At 36.4% G+C, this 11,069-nt stretch overlaps 1 pseudogene across 1 annotated transcript; it reads left to right on the forward strand.

Annotated features, from left to right (window-relative positions):
- Positions 1–618: 618 nt before the first annotated feature.
- Positions 619–3,338, forward strand: LOC110745928 ((-)-alpha-pinene synthase-like; annotated as a pseudogene). The gene is made up of 7 exons (XR_015835304.1): positions 619–844; positions 948–1,227; positions 1,319–1,694; positions 1,771–1,989; positions 2,103–2,241; positions 2,320–2,568; positions 2,822–3,338. The product of XR_015835304.1 is annotated as a (-)-alpha-pinene synthase-like (transcript).
- Positions 3,339–11,069: the final 7,731 nt, after the last annotated feature.

Raw genomic sequence — 11,069 nt, forward strand, 5'->3', positions numbered from 1 at the left:
AAAACCAAGGATTTAGGGTTCATAAATGGTCCTCAAGGTTAAAATCCATCTATAAATGATTTTTTTCATTTTTAAATTTTTTGAATTTTAAATTATTTTAAAAAAACTTCATTATTTTGTTGATGTGACATATATGTGGAGCCCACATCTTAAAAAATATAGTGCCATATGTATTTAAAATACAATATATATTTTTAAATAATATAACAAAGAAAACCAAAATTTTATGAATTTTAAATTAAAAAATTAAAAACATCTGGATGCATGGCGGATGTAGCTTGTTATTATATTGATTTAACTCATGTATTGAAGAGGAAAGTACCATCATCATCGATTCACCACTATGCTAGCTTTAAAAGAGGCAAAATGGCAAACGCTAAACATCTGCTCTAAATCCAGCCAATGGCCCAATATGTTACGTGAGAAAAACATTACAAGGAAAAAGATAATATATCTATATATATCCCCGCACTCAAAAAAGTGAAAGGGCCCCTAGCCATGGAAATTATTGCTTTGAAAATTATTATATGGTTTATATGAATCTATCTTCTGCTATGCACTATTCTATTCTTGCTTTGCAATAATCTTATATCCCAATCCTTGCCTATAAATACATGAGTCTACCATCAATGCGTTTCAAAGTTTCATAGCAAAGCTCGAAGCATATAGAAAACAGTACTAATAAGTGCCGTCTGATTTTTATCTACCAAAGTAAAAACAACAAAACATGTCTATCCAAGTTTGTGCAGCAGCCCAATCTAAGCCTGAAATTATTCGTCGGACGGCAAATTTCCCACCAAGCATTTGGGGAGATCGGTTCATGAACTATGATTCCCAAGACATTGTAATCTCATGCAAATTATATTATCATTATATATTCATGTTTATTTTTCTCAACAAAAAAAAATCACAAGTGTTTTCCTTGTTTAATTAATTGCTGGCCGCAGATAACAAATGCCCGGAACCAAGAAGAAGTTGAGGAGCTGAAAGAAGTAGTGAGGAGGGAAGTATTCACAACTAGTATAGGTGACTTTTCACATCAGCTCAAGTTGATTGATGCAATCCAGCGCCTTGGCGTGGCATACCATTTTGAAAGTGAAATTGAAGAAGCGTTGGAGCGTATGCATGCTGCATTTCATGACCATGACTTTAGTGATGATGGAGATCTATACAACGTTGCTCTTGGTTTCCGGCTACTAAGACAACATGGATATAAGGTTTCATGTGGTAAGTTAATCAACAAATTATAATGTAGTGGAGTGTAATGTGACTGATTTTTGCCAATTAATGCCTGTTCATTTTTATGACAATCAAGCAGATGTGTTCAACAAGTTCAAAGGCGAAAATGGCAGCTTCAAGGAATGCTTAATCGTCGATGTTCCAGGGATGCTAAGCCTTTATGAAGCCGGGCATCTAGGCGTACGGGGAGAAGAAATACTAGATGAAGCTCTTGCTTTCACCACCACTCACCTTGACTCTGCTGCAAAAGCTCATGGAAGCTACGAACATGCAGAACAAATCACTCAAGCCTTGGAGAGACCTTTGCGAAAAGATCTAGAGAGGGTATGTGCCAGGCGTTACATGTCAATCTACCAAGATGAAGCTTCACACAATGAAGCTTTGTTGAAACTTGCGAAGTTAGATTTCAATCTTGTTCAGTCTTTGCACAAAAAGGAGCTCAGTGAGATTACTAGGTAAGTCTCTCTTTTAATTGTAAATGTGAGCATATATACTCAAGTTACACGTACAACTAATGTTATTGCTCATTAGGTGGTGGAAAGAAGTAGACTTTGAAAAGAAGCTGCCTTTTGCAAGAGACAGGATCGTGGAGTTGTACTTTTGGGTAGTTGGAGTATACTTTGAACCCCAATACGTCGGAGCAAGAAAATTTCTTACAAAAGTGATTGCGCTGGTATCAGTGATGGATGATATCTACGACGCATATGCTACGTTTGAAGAACTTGAGATCTTTACTGCAGCAATTGAGAGGTACTACTTTGAAATCATAATTTTCTTTTTAATAATTTAGAGCTGATTTATTGTAATTGTTGAAGTGCTCCTAAATAAGCTTAAGATGAATGAATGGTTTATCAAATTTTCAGGTGGGATATGAGTTGCATAGATGAACTCCCAGAATATATGCAAATATTTTATCGTACCCTTTTGAATGTTGTCGATGAAATTGAGGAAGAGATTGCAAAGGGTGGAAGATCATACCGAGTTTATTATGCAGAGGAATCCGTATGTATATAATATATATAATAAATTTAAATTATTTTCTTCCACAATTATCTAGCTATAACGTTATGTCCCCTCCAGTTGAAAGCTGTAGCCCGAGCTTACTTTGAGGAGGCCAGATGGTTCAACGAAGGATACACCCCAACCATGGAGGAGTATCTACCTGCTGCAATAGTTTCTACTGGTTACCCCATGCTTTCAACTGTATCCTTACTTGGCATGGGAGATATTGTAACAAAGGAGACATTTGAGTGACTGTTCAATGACGCAAAAATTGTTAGAGCTTCCACGACCCTTTTTAGGTTCATGGATGATATTGTCACAAGCAAGGTATAGAATATTCTTGTCATGCTAGATTAGGTAAGGATGTTTAAAATGCAAAGTTTCACATCGAAAACTTGACAAAATAAAATACTATATATAATAAGTGGTTCCACAACTAATAGCATCATGGCCTTTGATGATAAAAACTCACACTAGACTTTGTCGGTGGTTAAGTTGAGAACAACATCGGTGTTAGCAGTAGTAGTAAGAGTAACAATCTGATTTTCTATAATATTATATTTTGAATTTCTATATGCAGTTTGAGAAAGAGAGAGGCCATGTTGCTTGTAGTATTGATTGCTACATGAAGCAATATGGGGTGTCGGAGCAAGAGTCGCTTGATGCTTTGAACAAGCAAGTGGTGGATCTGTGGAAGGACATAAACGAGGAGTTTCTCAGACCAACTGCCGCGCCAATGGCTGTCCTAATGAGAGTTCTTAATTTAACAAAAGTGGTAGATCTCCTTTACAAAGGTGACGATGGCTACACGCGTGTTGGTAAAGTGGTGAAGGATAAGATAGCTTCACATTTTATTGATCCAGTGCGAATTATATGAGTTTTTATGTCAGACTGTCTTTCGGTCTTTGCTCAAATAAGAGAGGGACCTCTATGCTTTGAGTTAGGTCCTGCCAATATTGTCTGGTTATTGATTGGATTTTAGCCCTTATTGGGAGAGAGGGGCTCTAGGGGTTTGAACTTTTAATTAAATGTGTGTAATAATGTTTATCCTACATGCATCAATGAAAAACATAAACCGACACTACTTGGGTCCTGAATGCTGAGGATTGTATCTTTTCTTTTTTTCTCATGTGGCACAATGACTAAAGAAACTTACCTTGTGGATGTCACCAATGATGCACTGCTATATGCTTAACTTTTTGACATGACAGTGTGTGATCTACTTAAAGTATTAGTATTTTTATTATTTTTTAGTTGTGAAGGGTTCCCACATCTTCTATTTGCTTACGATTCTATCTAATTTTGTTGGGCCATGAAGGGGAGACAGCTCAAGATATTTTTCATGACAAATTGTGCAAGATTTTTGTCTAAGATATTGCTCTTTCTCTCTCTCTTTTTTTCAAATTTGAGTCGGAGATTTGAACTTACGACCGCTTTCAAAATTAGAAACAAAAATAGCATTAAACAAAGAACTAGTTGGTCTATCTTTCTACTCGAGACAAATTAAATCCAACTGCTACTTATCAGGATTAAGTTATTTATGTATCTCTACCATGACAAAGCTATAAAGTATATCTTCAAGCAAATTTCAGACCCAAAAAAAATTATATCTTCAAGCAATAAATCAAATGTAGAAAAAAGAACTTAACTGGGCTATAGCCTAGTGCCAGTCCAGTTTCGTAGGTCATATTGTAAGCTTTGTTTCAGCAACCTACATAGCTCGGATGAGGCCACATTCTTCATGAAAGTTGTTCCAATGGGTGTATACTATAACATATCCGAAATTCAGCCTCATTGGATAATTGTGGAGTCTGTTACCTAGCAAACACAGAGCCATGCTCAGGATGGACTGTTCCTTTTGGTAGTGGTAGTGGGCTATGGTTGATTTTACAAAAGGCCTTTCTTTAAACTAGGCTATAGAAATTAATTTTCCACAGAGTACTTTTTAATTTTTTGGTGGTATCAACTAGGTGTTAAGCTCATAATTTCATACATATACATGCCCTATTTACTTACTTCTTTTGCTTAGTTTCCTAGACTTCTAAGTTATTTGCCTTCCTTTGTGTGTTTTGTAGGCAAATAGAGCAAGAGAGCATAATTCATGCAATTCAAGCATGTTAAGGCCTAATTTGGATGAAGGGAAGAAGAGCTTAAAGACAAACTCAATTTTGGCTACAGCCCCCTGCCAGTCCAGTTTCGTAGGTCATATTGTAAGCTTTGTTTCAGCAACCTACATAGCTCGGATGAGGCCACATTTTCATGCAAGTTGTTCCAATGGGTGTATACTATAACATATCCGAAATTCAGCCTCATTGGATAATTGTGGAGTCTGTTACCTAGCAAACACAGAGCCATGCTCAGGATGGATTTTATCAGCGCGCAAAATGAGTTAGCAATTTGTTTTGGCCTTAACTTCCTCCTCCGACCTTGGATTGACCCAAATGATATATGGCTGGAAAGAAGACATTCTGAACTTCAAGTTTGAGTGCTTAAAGTCTTAATTTGCTTAAGGGAAGCCCAATTCGTAAGCCCTTGAAGTTGCTGGTCATGCTGACCTCAGGATGAGCTATTATTTCTGGTTGGAAGCTTGGTCATGGTGACATGAAGATGAGCTAGGGCTGCTGGTGGGATTTATTAGTGAAGTGCATCAACCATTTCAGATTTTATAATGGAAGTGTTGTATGCATTAGTGAAGTGCATCAACCATTTCAGATTTTATAAAACAAAGTGTTGTATGCATTAGCCATACTTAATTCAGATTTTCAGCTTCCTTAGGCCTATATATAGTGAGGTTTCCCAAGCTTGTAAACACACCCCAAGGGGGGGAGCTCTCAAACACTTCTCTAGAGCTCCCTTCCCTTCTCTCCCTCAAATTCTCTTAGTTTCCTTTGTAGTTCTCAATTGTTGTAATAAGATCATTCTACTAAATTTTCTTCTCCAAATCTCTCAAACACTTCTCCCATCTCTAAAGTTCTCCAAACACTTCTCCTCCCTTCTCCAAATTTCCCAAACACATTTCCCTTCTCTTCCAAAAGTCTCCATGTCTCAAACACTTCACAAACACCTTTCTCTCCACTCCCTAAGTTCCCAAAGTCTCCAAGTTCACAAACATTCTCCATGTTCTCCAAACACTTTCTCAAACAACTCTCTACTTCTACTTTCTTCTCCAAAAAGCCTCCATGTCCTCAAACACTTTTCCCAAACACTTCTCCTTTCTTCCTCAAAGTTCTCTTAGTCTCTCTTTAATGTTTTCTTAGTTGTAATTTATTTTTCTTGTAATGTACATTCTTTCTTAAGTATTCAAGTTTGATAAGTTTCCAAGTTTCAATTATGGTTTTTGTTCTTATTCATTATGCTTATAAGTTAATATGCTAGTTTGAATGATTGATCACCATTTAGGCTTGCATGTTAGCTATCTTGGTTTGAATTAAGAGTAGACACCATGCTTTAATTCGAATTGAACTATGAATAGGAAGAGTATGTATGGACATTCGACAACAGGGATTAGATACATGCTTGGTTGTTTAAATTGTTCTTCTATGCTTAATGGGTTCCTAATGCTTAATTTTAGGTTAGACAACAAATGATCAAATTAGGGAATTAGGAACACAAGGTTATGACCACACACCATGGCTTAATCATACTTTAGCTAGAATCAATCCATTAATCTAATTGAACTTGGGAACTTATCTACTTGAGTTAGTTATTTTCTTTCTTCCTTGTTTTATTTATTTCCTTTTTTTTTCATTTCTGTTTTGTGTAGGAAAAATGAATTGGATCATTCAATCACCAATCCTCGTGGGATCGACCTCGCACTTACATATGCTATACTACCAAACGGCTCGTGCACTTGCGAGTATCACAAGTTGAGGATGCAACTGAATCCATTTTGGTGCAGCTGAAATCCACACAACAAGTTTTTGGCGCCGTTGCCGGGGATCGGTAACATTGTTTGATTCTATTTGGCTTTCCTACTTTATTTTTTTTTCTTAACTAGACAATTTCAAGTTTTAAAGTTAATGACGTTAATGGACATGCTTGAATTGAGTTTGTCTTTAAGCTCTTCTTCCCTTCATCCAAATTAGGCCTTAACATGCTTGAATTGCATGAATTATGCTCTCTTGCTCTATTTGCCTACAAAACACACAAAGGAAGGCAAATAACTTAGAAGTCTAGGAAACTAAGCAAAAGAAGTAAGTAAATAGGGCATGTATATGTATGAAATTATGAGCTTAACACACCCCCAAACTTAGATTTTGCTAGTCCTCGAGCAAAACAAAAGAAAAACAAAGCTAAAAACAAAACAAAATAAGAAGTTAACTAGACCACTTTCGTAGGTAACTCGATTGCATTGAGCGTATGCAACAAGCCTTTAAACCTCTAGGCATCCCTAGTAGGAGGAGTTGTGTCTCCTGAGGGTTTAACAGATACGATACCCACAAACGTTTTTCTAACTCTACAAAACAAAATGGTTAGAAAACTTAATAGATTTGTTAGTCCTTAAGCAAAACAAAACAAAACAGAATACAAAAACGTTAACCTTCCAACCAGACAGAAATTTTAACTTCGTAGACATGGCTCAACAAGGAACAAAACAAGCACTAAGGAAGTTCTAAACATTATTCAAGTGCTACCACAATCTCAGAAAAATCATGCTCAAGGTGTGTGTGTGAAGTAGCCATGAAGATACAACTCATGCTTCTCAAACAACGATATGAATTCCTGCAAGAATGAACACAAGTTTGCCAAGCTAAACCAAGATCAATAGGACTTTACTTATGGATGTAATGGGGTTATGATAATGGTTAGACAAAGAATGGTTATGGAAACACAAGGTCTAAAGAACAAAGTAGAGCATGACATGTAAACAAGATTATTGACATTTGAAATGTAAGGCACAAAAATTGAAAAGCTCACAACACCAGATTTTGCAATTGAATCACTTCACAATTTGATTTTGACATTTACACACTTTGTATAATATTTGGCCCAATTTTGCGGCTCTTTACCCTAGATCACCTTGATTTCTCCTTATATCACCCTAGGGTCGTGACTACATTGGCCACACTTCTTTTCTCTTTTTCTTTGAATTTTTTTTTTAATAGCTCATTTATTGCCTTGAATACATTACAATCTGAAATACAATCATACTCTACATGTCCCCTAGATGGTAGGATGTTTAATGGATGATAAGGTGATAGAAAGAAATGGCTAAGTGTTTGGGCACAAAAGGGTTTACAATGGAATATGTATTGTATGGGTTGATGGAGGAAAAAGAAATAGGCTTAACAAAGATGGCCTAAATCATATCTTAGTTATAACTTAACATTCCAGTGAATCACACAAGCAAAAATGCATACAATTGGGTAAGACATGCAAGAGTTGTATAATCATGGCTAAAGTGCATAGAAAGCTCAAGCATAATTATGTGAGACTTAGCTAGCAAAAGAATAAGATTCAGACCTAACACAATGCTTATCAAATTCCTAAGAGCCATATTAGAAGTTAGACTCATGATTTATCATTGGTGTGGGAAGGAAAACTGAAAATGACTCAAAGAAAAGAAACAGAAAAGAAAAACGTGAGGTTTCAAATTGCTGTTTTGCTCAATTTCAACATATAATCTGTTTTGACATGTAACTTTCAAACCACTTGGTCAAATTTAACGTTCTTTATGTCGTTGGATTCAGCATGAAAAAATGAAGAACACAGCGCGGACCAAACTTTCAAAACAGTAGCAGAAAAAAATTTGTAGCAATGAAGAAGCCTACGTTTTCAAACACAAACACACAAACTAAAAAACTTTCCAGCACCCCCAAACTTAAATGAAGCATTGTCCTCAATGTTAAAGCAAAGTAAAGATGATTGAGAACATGTAAATGATAAGGGGAAAAGTTAAGAAGAAGGTTTAGAAAGAAAAAAAAAAAGAATATATAAGCAACTCACGGATGACCAGTTAAGGGCCTCAGAAAACACAGCCAGGGGATCCGGGAAGGTTGGAGGGGTCACAATGGTCCCGCTTAAAACCCAAACTTCTTAGACACCGAAGGTGTCGCCTAAAGAACTCCTAGACACTGTATTGACGGAAGTGCTCACTGGAGTTACCATAAGTCAGCTTATATGAAAAATCTTTTTAAATTTTTAAATTTTAAATTTTTTTAAATTTTTTTTTTTAAAAAGAAATAGAAATTTAAAATAATAACAAATAAAGAGAAAGGATTGAAATGCTCCCCCTTGAAGCAATTAGATCGAGCGTGATGCATTTGGAGGTCGCGACTTCTCCCACTACTCCACACTTCCTATCTTTGAAGTTGCCATCTCTCTCCATTTTTATTGAGCTATTTACATTGCTAAAACAAACACACACAAAAACTTGAAACGGAATTAAAGGATTACAAAATATTTAAAAAAAAAACTAAAAATGAAAAGGAAAAATCAACACAAGTCCAATTCCATGCTTCAAAGCAACAAGCACCAATGGGTTGTGTAAGCTGGGACTTAAACCCAGTTCTCTTGCTTGTTGGGCAATTGTCCTTTTCTGTTGGACTACAAACACAACATGTCCATTAACGTCATTAACTTTAAAACTTGAAATTGTCTAGTTAAGAAAAAAAAATAAAGTAGGAAAGCCAAATAGAATCAAACAATGTTACCGATCCCCGGCAACGGCGCCAAAAACTTGTTGTGTGGATTTCAGCTGCACCAAAATGGATTCAGTTGCATCCTCAACTTGTGATACTCGCAAGTGCACGAGCCGTTTGGTAGTATAGCATATGTAAGTGCGAGGTCGATCCCACGAGGATTGGTGATTGAATGATCCAATTCATTTTCCCTACACAAAACAGAAATGAAAAAAAAAGGAAATAAATAAAACAAGGAAGAAAGAAAATAACTAACTCAAGTAGATAAGTTCCCAAGTTCAATTAGATTAATGGATTGATTCTAGCTAAAGTATGATTAAGCCATGGTGTGTGGTCATAACCTTGTGTTCCTAATTCCCTAATTTGATCATTTGTTGTCTAACCTAAAATTAAGCATTAGGAACCCATTAAGCATAGAAGAACAATTTAAACAACCAAGCATGTATCTAATCCCTGTTGTCGAATGTCCATACATACTCTTCCTATTCATAGTTCAATTCGAATTAAAGCATGGTGTCTACTCTTAATTCAAACCAAGATAGCTAACATGCAAGCCTAAATGGTGATCAATCATTCAAACTAGCATATTAACTTATAAGCATAATGAATAAGAACAAAAACCATAATTGAAACTTGGAAACTTATCAAACTTGAATACTTAAGAAAGAATGTACATTACAAGAAAAATAAATTACAACTAAGAAAACATTAAAGAGAGACTAAGAGAACTTTGAGGAAGAAAGGAGAAGTGTTTGGGAAAAGTGTTTGAGGACATGGAGGCTTTTTGGAGAAGAAAGTAGAAGTAGAGAGTTGTTTGAGAAAGTGTTTGGAGAACATGGAGAATGTTTGTGAACTTGGAGACTTTGGGAACTTAGGGAGTGGAGAGAAAGGTGTTTGTGAAGTGTTTGAGACATGGAGACTTTTGGAAGAGAAGGGAAATGTGTTTGGGAAATTTGGAGAAGGGAGGAGAAGTGTTTGGAGAACTTTAGAGATGGGAGAAGTGTTTGAGAGATTTGGAGAAGAAAATTTAGTAGAATGATCTTATTACAACAATTGAGAACTACAAAGGAAACTAAGAGAATTTGAGGGAGAGAAGGGAAGGGAGCTCTAGAGAAGTGTTTGAGAGCTCCCCCCCTTGGGGTGTGTTTACAAGCTTGGGAAACCTCACTATATATAGGCCTAAGGAAGCTGAAAATCTGAATTAAGTATGGCTAATGCATACAACACTTTGTTTTATAAAATCTGAAATGGTTGATGCACTTCACTAATGCATACAACACTTCCATTATAAAATCTGAAATGGTTGATGCACTTCACTAATAAATCCCACCAGCAGCCCTAGCTCATCTTCATGTCACCATGACCAAGCTTCCAACCAGAAATAATAGCTCATCCTGAGGTCAGCATGACCAGCAATTTCAAGGGCTTACGAATTGGGCTTCCCTTAAGCAAATTAAGACTTTAAGCACTCAAACTTGAAGTTCAGAATGTCTTCTTTCCAGCCATATATCATTTGGGTCAATCCAAGGTCGGAGGAGGAAGTTAAGGCCAAAACAAATTGCTAACTCATTTTGCGCGCTGATAAAATCCATCCTGAGCATGGCTCTGTGTTTGCTAGGTAACAGACTCCACAATTATCCAATGAGGCTGAATTTCGGATATGTTATAGTATACACCCATTGGAACAACTTGCATGAAGAATGTGGCCTCATCCGAGCTATGTAGGTTGCTGAAACAAAGCTTACAATATGACCTACGAAACTGGACTGGCAGGGGGCTGTAGCCAAAATTGAGTTTGTCTTTAAGCTCTTCTTCCCTTCATCCAAATTAGGCCTTAACATGCTTGAATTGCATGAATTATGCTCTCTTGCTCTATTTGCCTACAAAACACACAAAGGAAGGCAAATAACTTAGAAGTCTAGGAAACTAAGCAAAAGAAGTAAGTAAATAGGGCATGTATATGTATGAAATTATGAGCTTAACACCTAGTTGATACCACCAAAAAATTAAAAAGTACTCTGTGGAAAATTAATTTCTATAGCCTAGTTTAAAGAAAGGCCTTTTGTAAAATCAACCATAGCCCACTACCACTACCAAAAGGAACAGTCCATCCCTGCCTTCTTGGCAGGTTCTCTCCAATCAAAAAGGCCTTTTGGGAATACCTCCTTTAAGTTGTAACCCAAGACA

Source organism: Prunus avium, chromosome 4, assembly GCF_965620075.1.
Source record: "Prunus avium chromosome 4, drPruAviu1.hap1.1, whole genome shotgun sequence".
NCBI classification, from domain to species: domain Eukaryota; kingdom Viridiplantae; phylum Streptophyta; class Magnoliopsida; order Rosales; family Rosaceae; genus Prunus; species Prunus avium.